A 10207-nucleotide genomic window follows, 5' to 3' on the forward strand; every position below is an offset into this window, starting at 1 on the left:
CATATTCAGTCAATACCTTTCTTTTTCATTCATTGTCCCTTATTCTTGGCAGATCTCTTTATTGTTGAAATAGAAGTTGGTGCAGAAGGCAACATCATTTTCTCAACTTCAAAGAAAGATTATGACTGTCACTCTATTGTGAGATTTTATGTGAGAAAAATTTATTTATTTATTTATCTTGTAACCATGTTAAATTTGTGTACATATAGCACTGTATTGATATTTATACCTTTAACCGCTCATAGGAGCGATTTTGGTTTGCAGGAGAATAAGACCCTTGTCGTTGACGTGATGAGTATAATTCGGTCAAAACCTGTTAAAGAACAATTCACATATAACAAATGCTGGTATATCAGGACACACAGTTTGAATAGTACGATCAATATACAGTTCATAACCTATTAACCTTTTAAATATATCTCACATGTTACAACTGCTGATACATCAGGACACAGTTTGTATAATATGATCAATATACAGTACTTAAATACACTTATTAAAGTTATTTAGAGTTCTTAGAGGATATACTAGTTCACAATCACACTCACGTTTTGGGGTTTAGGGTTTGACCAACGAGAACAAATATAATATCCTCTTGGCAGATGTTGGTTGAGCGAAAGTTCAAGATGTTGTCTCTACGGTAAAAGGTGATAGACTCTCCCTCAGGCAGTCATACAGCTGCTACCAGCTCCATCTCGCTTAGTAAGCTATCCTGAGTTGTCATCAGTTTCTTCAATCAACATGTGGCCGGCACGTGGCGATAACACTCCCCCTGTCGGGCTTTGCTCGAAATCACGGCATATCATTAGATTCACTCTCCGACCCCTTCCAACAGGCAGAGTCTCGTCGCTGGGCATATTAACACTGAGTCCTTTGTCTTCACTTTAACACTTCGCACAAGACCATCTTTGCTCGGTAGAGCCTCCAGTACTCTCCCAAGCATCCTCTGACTCCTGGGGAGGGGTTGTCCAGAGATGATCACAATATTCCCAGCGTGGAGATTATGGCGAGTTTTGAAGAACTTGTGTCGCTGACATAGTGTTGGGAGATATTCCTTTACCCACCTCTTCCAAATTTGGTCCAAAATGAATTGGGCATGCTTCCATCTTCGTCGGTACGCTTCTGCCATGGACCGATCGCCTCCGGTGGACAGTGTCTCCGGGTTCATCCGCAGTATGAGAAGCGGCGTTAGTGCTTCTACTAGATCCTTTGGGTCGTCAGACACTGGGGTGATGGGCCTTCCGTTGATGATCTCTTCTATGGCGCAGAACAAAATGTTGTGGCGCTCATCGTCTAGTGTCTGGATGCCCACCACTCCCTGGAGGACCTTCTTTACAGTACGGATTTGTCGCTCCCACACTCCTTCCATGTGAGAGGCTGTTGGGGGATTGAACTGCCATTCTATCTGTTTCTGTAGGAGGGCATTCCCGACCTTGTCACTGTTGTTCCAGCCGCTCATCGCCTCTTGTAACGCTCGGCTAGTTCCAATCATGTTGGTTCCCCTGTCAGACCGAATACGCTTGGGAGGTCCCCTACGGCAGGTGAATTTTGTCAGAGCATTGACGAACGAGTTGGTGTCTAGTGAGGTGAGGACTTCTAGGTGTATGGCTCTGGTGGTCAGGCAGGCAATTAAACTTCCCCATCTCTTTGCCCAGGTTCGTCCTTGTTTAACCAAAAAAGGGCCGAAGCAATCAATTCCAGTGTAGGTGATCGGCTGGCCTCGTGGGCGCACTCGATCTTCTGGCAGGTCGGCTTGGCGTTGGTGGGTAAGCCTCCAGTTGCTTCTCCGACAAGTCACACACATCCGTATTGTGCGGTCGAGTAATTTGCGGCACTTAGGTATCCAGTACGTCTCACGTATTATGGCAAGAGTGTGTTCTCGTCCTGAGTGTCCAGCTCTAGTCGAGTGTACCTCTCTCACGATGAGCCCCGTGATCCTGTTGTCCCTTGGCAACAGTATGGGATTCTTCTGGTCTGGGTGGAGAGCGGCGTGTTTCAGTCGGCCACCTACTCTGATCAGACCGTCCGTGTCTAGATGAGGTTCCAGCCGACTTACGTCGCTATCTCTCGCAAGTTGTCCCTGTTGTAACATTCCTAGTTCTCGAGGGAATCCTTTCTTTTCCACAAATCTTAAGACAGCTAATTTCGCCTCTTCCAATTCGCTGACCTGGAGCTGATTTTCTCGGTGATGTTTGATCTTTCTATAAACCTAATCCACGCTACGCTCTTCAGAAGTCGATGCCACGAGGAGTACCTGGCCCATAGCTTATCGAGCATACCCTCCCCCTGGTCAGCGTTCGTTGTCAGCACCGTGGTTTCCTTCTTTACCTCTAGGTCTCCGTCTGTGAGGTCTGGAATCCTCAATGGACTCTTTGGCCAACTGTCTTCTTCCAACAAGAGGAAAGCAGGTCCCCAAATCCACCTGCCCTCCTCGGTGAGCTCTGCTCCATATAGTCCACGACTAGCGACGTCGGCTGGGTTCAGTGCCGACTTCATGTGGCGCCATTGTTCTACATTGGAGTCCTCGTGTATTGTTGCCGCTTGATTGGCCATGAAAGAATGGAAGCGTCTTTCGGTGTTTCGAGTGTATTGAAGGACTGCAGTACTGTCTGCCCAGAACACTGATCTGTCTATATGTAATTCAAGCTCTCTCCGTAGTTGTTTGCCTGCCTTGGCAGCCAGTACTGTCGCGCAGAGCTCGAGTCGAGGTATGGTCTGGTGTTTCAGAGGGGTTAGCTTGGCCTTGCCACACACGAAGGAGATATGATGGGTTCCATCTTCACACGTGGTCCTCAGATAAGATACAGCTCACTACGCTTGTTGGGAGGTGTCGCAGAAGTGGTGTAGTTGCAAGGCAGCCACTGGATTCGCATCCTCGGGTCGGTAGCACCGTGGAACGTGAACCCGTGATAGGTGAGGAAGTTCATCCAGCCATCTTTGTCATGCCACCCTGTTCTGTTCAGCCATTCGTTCATCCCACCCAACACCTCGTCTACACTCATCTTGGAATATGATTTTGGCTCTTATGACGCTCGGGGCGATGAGTCCCAGTGGGTCATATATGGGGCTAACCATACTCAGAAGGCCTCGTTTCGTCTACGGTTTCTTAGGGATCTGGACCCGAACTGCTACTAGTTCGTCCTTTTCCAGGTCCCACAAGATTCCCAACTGTCGTTCAGTGAGGGAGCCTGTCGTCTTTCAAATTACTTCCTTTACTCCCACGGCTTTTTCTGTCTGTGGAATTGCCTCGAGGACTTCTTGTGATTACAGACCCACTTCGTAAGTCTGAATCCTTCTTATTCCCTGGGAGTCCAGGTTCTTCATGGCGAAACGGGATGGGAAGTTGGTAGTGTCCATCCACTTGAGTAATTGACGTTGACCACTGCATCAGGACTCTCTTGTCTTTGACAGAAACGGGATCATCGTTACTGTAGGCAGAGTTGCATTCCCAGAAGTGCCTGACTTGTTTTTCCATTTTTGTCTCCGAATTTAGTGTTGCCATTCTGACAAAGTGGTTGATCACGACATAATCACGGCTCACCACTCCAAGCGGTCCATTTATAGTCCAAACTAGAAGGGTGCATGCTGCAAACGGCTCTCCTTCCTTCCCGGTCCTTACTTCTAATGGTACTAGTGCTTGTGGTACGTCTAGACCTATCAGGAGATCCACTCTTTTCGGTTCTTGGCATAGCACAGTACCTCGTCGGTGTTCCCACATGGTGACGTCTTGGGTGTCTGCGACCGACGCTTTCAGAGAAGGCGGTAGATTCTCAACAACAATGACCTTGGGGATAGTGATGGATCGGCTCTTTCTCACTCCTACTCTAGCCACTTTCACACTGATCTCTTCGGTGTTTACACTATTTCTTTCATGATAATGCCAATGGAGAGGGAAACTGGCCTTCCCTCTGCCTGCAGCCAGTTAGCTAGACTACGCGTGCAATATGATCGGTTGCTGCCTGAATCCAAGAGAGCTCTGGTGACCACTGCTCCTTTCACCTCTTGGTTCTTCTCTTCTACCCTGACTTTCACTATTGGAAGTGCGACTCTGCTGGACCCTTGTAGTCACAACTCGCAATCGTTGGGTTCTTCACACCGATCATCAATTCCGTTGTTGGTTATGGTTTCCCTGACCCATCTATGCGGATTTCTTTTCCCCATGGTACTTGTACCAGCTTCGATCTTCCATGATTTAGCTCCACTAGTTGCCGATTCCGGTGGTGGCAGAGTGGCCTTTAGTTGACTCATTCTAGGTCGCTTGTGGTCAGGTGATATGTCTATTTGGTAGGCGCCCCCAGTGATTGCTCTCTTCACCCTTTGGAAATTGGTCTGGTGTTCTCCTCTTTCAACTTCGCCCCGTTGCACCTTGCCACTGCTTGTCAGAACTCCCGTGAAGTGCAGAAGCCTCGAGTGTACTCCAGAGCAGCCATCTATACCATATACCATCTTCTGGCTGCACTCCGCTATCCGGTGATTATGACCCAGGCAGGCGAAGCAGTGAAGTTCTTCCCTTTACGAGGGAAGTTCGTTCCCTGTGGACATGCTGAGGAATGTCCGGCACATCTGAGCAGCATTCATCGTCCGTTTCTTTGGTTGTCTTTATTCCTGATGTTACCAGACCCACAAGCTTCTTCCTCGACGAGGATTGGCGTGAGGGTGAGTCTGCCTATATTCAGTTTGGTTCCTCCGGTCCTTGTCCCTTTGGGGCCTCCTCCGCCTTGTCGATCATATCCATAGTGAATTCCAACATCCACTAGATCCCAAGAGGCTTCCCTTGCTTCCTTTTGTATTTATGCACCTTATCCATATAGTCGTCCCTTACCTTTTCCTTGAATCTCTCATCTAACGTACTTGTCAATCTGATGTAGTTCTCCCAGAACCTTCAAGTTCCTCATGCAATTCCCCAGTTCGTCAGAGAACTGTTGGGAGCCTGTTGCGTCATTTAGTCTCACAGTTGGACCTTATTAGTTGACAGACGTAAGTGTGCTTGTTGCCGTGACGTTTCTCTAATATGTCCAAAGCTTCCGTGTACCATGCTTTGGGATCTTGTATTTGCAGGCATCCTCGCAAAGTGTCATTAGCGGAGCTGGCGTAGGCGATGAAAAGTGTCTCTAATTTCAAAGCATCAAGTATTCTTGAACCTTCACGTGTACTATACTGTACTGTACAGTACTTGTGTCTGTACTTGCACTGTGCTTATATCAGTACCTGTACCTGTGCTTGTATCAGTACCTATGCCTGTGCTTGTATCTGTACCTGAGCTTGTATCAGTACCTGTACCTTTACTTTTATATCTTCATGAAGAAAATAAAATTTAGTCAGTGTTATCATACCAGACATACAGTTCTCCATTTCTGGAATCACTTAATAAAATTTATGTAAATACATTTTCATTACATGATCAAACCGTACCCATACATAGGTTGCGTAAATAAATAAGACATTCTTCTTATACATACTGTATTTATATATTTTTTCTTTTGTATGTACAGTAATTTATGTACAAATATTTTTCTTAAATTAACACACAAAATAATGCCTAAATTTCCCAGTGATAGAGCTATTGGGTATGACTTACTGGTTAAGGTGATTCACCTAACTGGTCAAGGTGAGTCACAGCTAGTTAAGGTGAATCATGACTAGTTAGGGTGTCATAATTATTTAGTTAAGCTGACTCACCTAATCGGTTAAAGTGGCACATGGGCGGTTAAGGTGACACATGCCTGTTTAAAGTGACACCTAACTGGTTAAGATGATACCCAACTGGTTAAGGTGACATAATTGTCTAGTTAAGCTAATTCACCTAACTGGTTAAAATGACACGTAACTGGTTAAGGTTACACAATTGGCTAAAGAATATTGGGAATGTTGAACGCTGAGTTTCTCTAACCTTGATCTTTGCCCTAGCGACAGGCAGCTGTTATCTCTCTGTAAGGTTCACTTCAAGGAATATCCAAAAATGAAATATCACTCCGAAAAATAGTGTGATTGTTAATTAAGCACGTTATAATTATTCGCTTTGGCGCTAATGTCCTAGTTTGTTTACATCTTGGAATCTTGAGAATAATAATTTCACTTTTATTTTTCCCAAAATGGAACGCAATTTTGTCAGATAGTAACAGAATTAATTTATAAATGCTAAAACAATTTTGGTAATTATATAGGACTAACCCGCGGGCGAAATTGATTGAAAACAAGGTATTATTGTATTTCCGCACCCGACATTCCTACCCCTAATCTATTATCATATTCGAATAAGACGTCTTATTATAAGATCATTTTCTTCTATTGCACTACCGTCTGAGCAAGTAAATGTATAATAACGGAGATAGTGTATCCAAAATTTTCTTCCATTAATCTTCCGCTATTATCACCTACTACACTGCGTGTCTCCTTCATAAATCATCACGCGCATGGGTTCCCGTATGTCACGCGGCCAATCAAAAGCGTTTTTTTTTTTGCAACCAATTAAAATTATTTGTGGTTTAATTCGCGGTATTTTTTGGCCCAATCAAATTTGATTTCTATTTTGGGTCTCATATTTCGAAAATCAAATTCATATCCGACCATGGAAGTCTGCGATGGGTGTCACTTCAATTATATGGAGCTGATTGCGAGGTTGGGGGGAAAAAACGAAGAAACTATAGCATTTTTCGATCTCGTGGTGTTCTCCCGACCGCAATAAAGTGTTCTAAGTGCAAGAACGAATGTAAATGTCGTCAAGACCAACATATGTGGCCTTGTGGTAACTCCAACGACGAACAAGAACCAGGCCAATAAGGTAAGAAATAAGTGATTCCATCATATGGTGTGAGTCAGTTAGGTTACGTTAGGTCAGGCTTATGTTTTTCTAGTGTGTTTGTGTATTTTGTATTCGCTTAGCCATTATTTTTTTTTCGGAAAACGCCCCACAAAAAAAAGGCAAATTTCCGACGGAAATGAAGGTCATAACCGATCTAAACACACATAAATACACTAGAAAAATATATTTTTTTACTTTCTAACAGTTGGGTGCACTTATACAAATTTACCGATTTTTTTTTTATAAAAACGCCGGATTTTCATTGTTAATCTCATAATGGACACTTGTAGTTTGTGGAAATATGTTAAAAAACGGATGTTTAAAAAGAACCGCTGCTTAACCTTTGTGGTTATGAAGAACAGACCTAACCAACCAAACAAACCTACCTAACTTCCCCGGTATATTAAACAGAAAGAACTAACTATGATATGGTGATATTTGAGTTATTTCTGGACGTGAGATGATTTGGCCGCATCGGCGCTATGCAGCCCGGCGGGTTAGTCCTATATACTGTATTAACCACAATACAATTTTTAATAAGAATATTGTAAGAAATTTATTAGTAAATTTTAAGTATATTTTCAATCAAGGGGTCACAGTTCAAGGTTGAAGAAGCTGCAAGTCAAGAAAAAGAACTCTTGGAACAATCTGCAAGAGACTGTTGTGAGGGCACCAAGTGTGAGCCGAGCTTGCGTCCACCAGCTCCAGGACACTTGACTGTGTAGTGCCCTCTGAGATGTTTATACACCCCAATTAGGTCACCCCTTGCCCGTCTGTAGTATAAACTAGGCAGTTGCAGGCGCTCTAATCTCTGGGTAACTGGCAGTCTCTAGCATATCTCGGGGACCAGACGGGGAAGCACCTTACTCTTAGTGTTACGAGGGACCGTGTAGTTATCTGAACAACCTACTAGTTTAGTTGCTTCATTCACCTTTTCACAATGGCCCGAGAACTGATGGCAAATACTAAGCATATACTGGTTGTCTGCTACATATTGTTGGCAAGCACAAGTTCCAGATTTTGTCTGTATATGCGCCAGTGTTAATCAAGTTTATTCTTGGATGAGCTCACATTCGGTGCCGTCACAACGCTCTCTGGTAGATTGTTCTTTCTTAGCTCTCACCCCCGAAAAAAGTTTTCTCGACTTGCGGCTTCTTCAACCTTAGGATGTGGTCCCTGTTTTCCCCCTAGTGTCTATGATAAAATTATTTTCCATTTATGCTCTGAAGGCATTGTACTTTCTTAGCATCAAGGAATAAAATGAAAAACACTAAAGATTTCCGTTCAATGCCCATTCGTTACTTATAATGCAAGTTTAATAAAACGCCCAGCAATATCTTCTTTAGTTATGGTTTATATTGTTAATTTTATCCAAGTAAACTAATTATACTGAGTTTTTCTATGAAGTTCACAAGTACCTCTTCTTTGAAGCTAAGAAAAAAATAGCCCAATAAACAGTAATATTTTTCCCTAATTTTATAAGCGTTTCTTCAGGTGACACCAGTCTCGTTGAGGCCGTAGATAGAGTTCAGCCAACCGGGCGCCACTCAGCGAGTGGAAAGTATTTTCTGGCTATCTCCCACATAGTTTACAAACATGCTTATCCAATTGTAAAAATATTGTAGGGTTTCGTGATATTATGTTGTCTAGCACTCAGGATGGATGGAAACTCCAAGGTGGTGGTTTTCTTATATAATATAAGTTATATGGTAGACAGTCTGGTGCTGGAGATGCCGTGTGGTGAGGAGCTGCTCAGTAGACACGTTCGGTGAGTAGCGTGTTGAAGGAGGTAGATGTGTAGGAGCTTCGTTAGAGAAGATGTTGCCTGTTGCTGGCCTCCTGGTTGAATGAAAGCTGGACAGCGAGGAGCTTGCTTGGAGGTGTTGCGTGTTCAGGAACCGAGAGCAGAATGAATCTCAATGGAGAGACAGAGCTTATATACACAGCCGCCAGAAGTAAACCGTGGGAAGTCGCCGGTTTCTCGACCCGTTGCTAGGATACAGTAGCAGCTGGTGGCTGGTTGCTAGGATACTGTGGCATCTGGTGACGCCCCCCCCCCCCTTGGGCCGCTCGTTTGGTTGCTAGGGAAGACGTAGCAGGTGGCTGGTTGCTAGGATACTGTGGCATTGGAATGCGGCTACGCAGTTGTAGGGGAGACGTCCACTACAATATATTCCAATTTTACTGAATAAACATCATTCTCTACAGTACGAGCGTAAACTTGTTCATCAGCGAAGTAACAACATAGGTGCCCGTATGTCACCGAGTTGACCGAACTCTATCTACGGACACTGGGAATTCCTAATTTTGATTAATATTATTTTTTAAAGAGTCTATTATTATTAAGCGAGACTTATACTTCCTTATTGGATATTCCTTGGTTCACGTGTCTCATGCAAGAAGTGACTTTATGCCTGTGCTTGCTTAGTTGTTGAAATGCATAAATGCACATACAACAACTCTTAAGAACATTCATACTGTATCTAATTTGTAGTTTCATGTAATATGTATTTTGTATAATATTTTGTTGATCATTTTGTCATAAGTAGAAAGTAAAGGTTCTCTTGTTTGTATATGGCAGTCGGTAGTCACCATTACATTGTAGGAATGAAAACAGCAATGCGTGTTTTTTATCGAACACTGATTACTTGTTGTAAAGAGACAGCTAATATGTGAACAGTGCCATTTAATGGGCTTATATCCTAAGAGATGCTTGAATAAATAATCACTTATCAGATTTTCTAAGAGGATACAATTTTTATTCCATTTTGATTACAATAAATTGTACGTTCACATAAGAGACATTATGTGGACTTCCGTTTTTATTGGTCATTATCGAGTAATATTATGCCCCCAATTTTGTTTACCTATTTTTGTTTTAATGCAAAACTCTTGAATCATTTTCAGTGTCAGAGCAACATGGTGCACTGGAGCGATTGTTTTTAATTTATGATAGAAACGAAACACGCTTTCTTTCTGCAGCAGCTTTTTTTTTTTTTTTTTTTTGCTCATGCACTATGTTATTTTGACAGTGATTCATCTCTAATAGTTTGTGAGTCAACTAATCAGTCACTGTACTAGTGAGGTGAGTGTCAGCACGACATACAGTATAATATAACAATCATTATTTTCATTTGTACAAAAATATGGTCCCACCAGTGTGTGTGTGTGTGTGTGTGAGACACTGGCTAGTGCCGCTTCACTGTGCAGTACATACAGTATAACATGACACACATACACACAATATACATATTTTATATCTAATATTATTACAATTAACAAGTGAGCAAGTTTGGGCGGACACCTAGGCAGTATATAAGACTACCATTATACTGTATATATATATATACACAGTATATCATTGTTGAGTATTTATTGTGTTTGTTAAAGGTTCATAACATTTGT

Source organism: Homarus americanus, unplaced genomic scaffold (genome assembly GCF_018991925.1).
Source record: "Homarus americanus isolate GMGI-L3 unplaced genomic scaffold, GMGI_Hamer_2.0 scaffold50281, whole genome shotgun sequence".
Taxonomy (NCBI): domain Eukaryota; kingdom Metazoa; phylum Arthropoda; class Malacostraca; order Decapoda; family Nephropidae; genus Homarus; species Homarus americanus.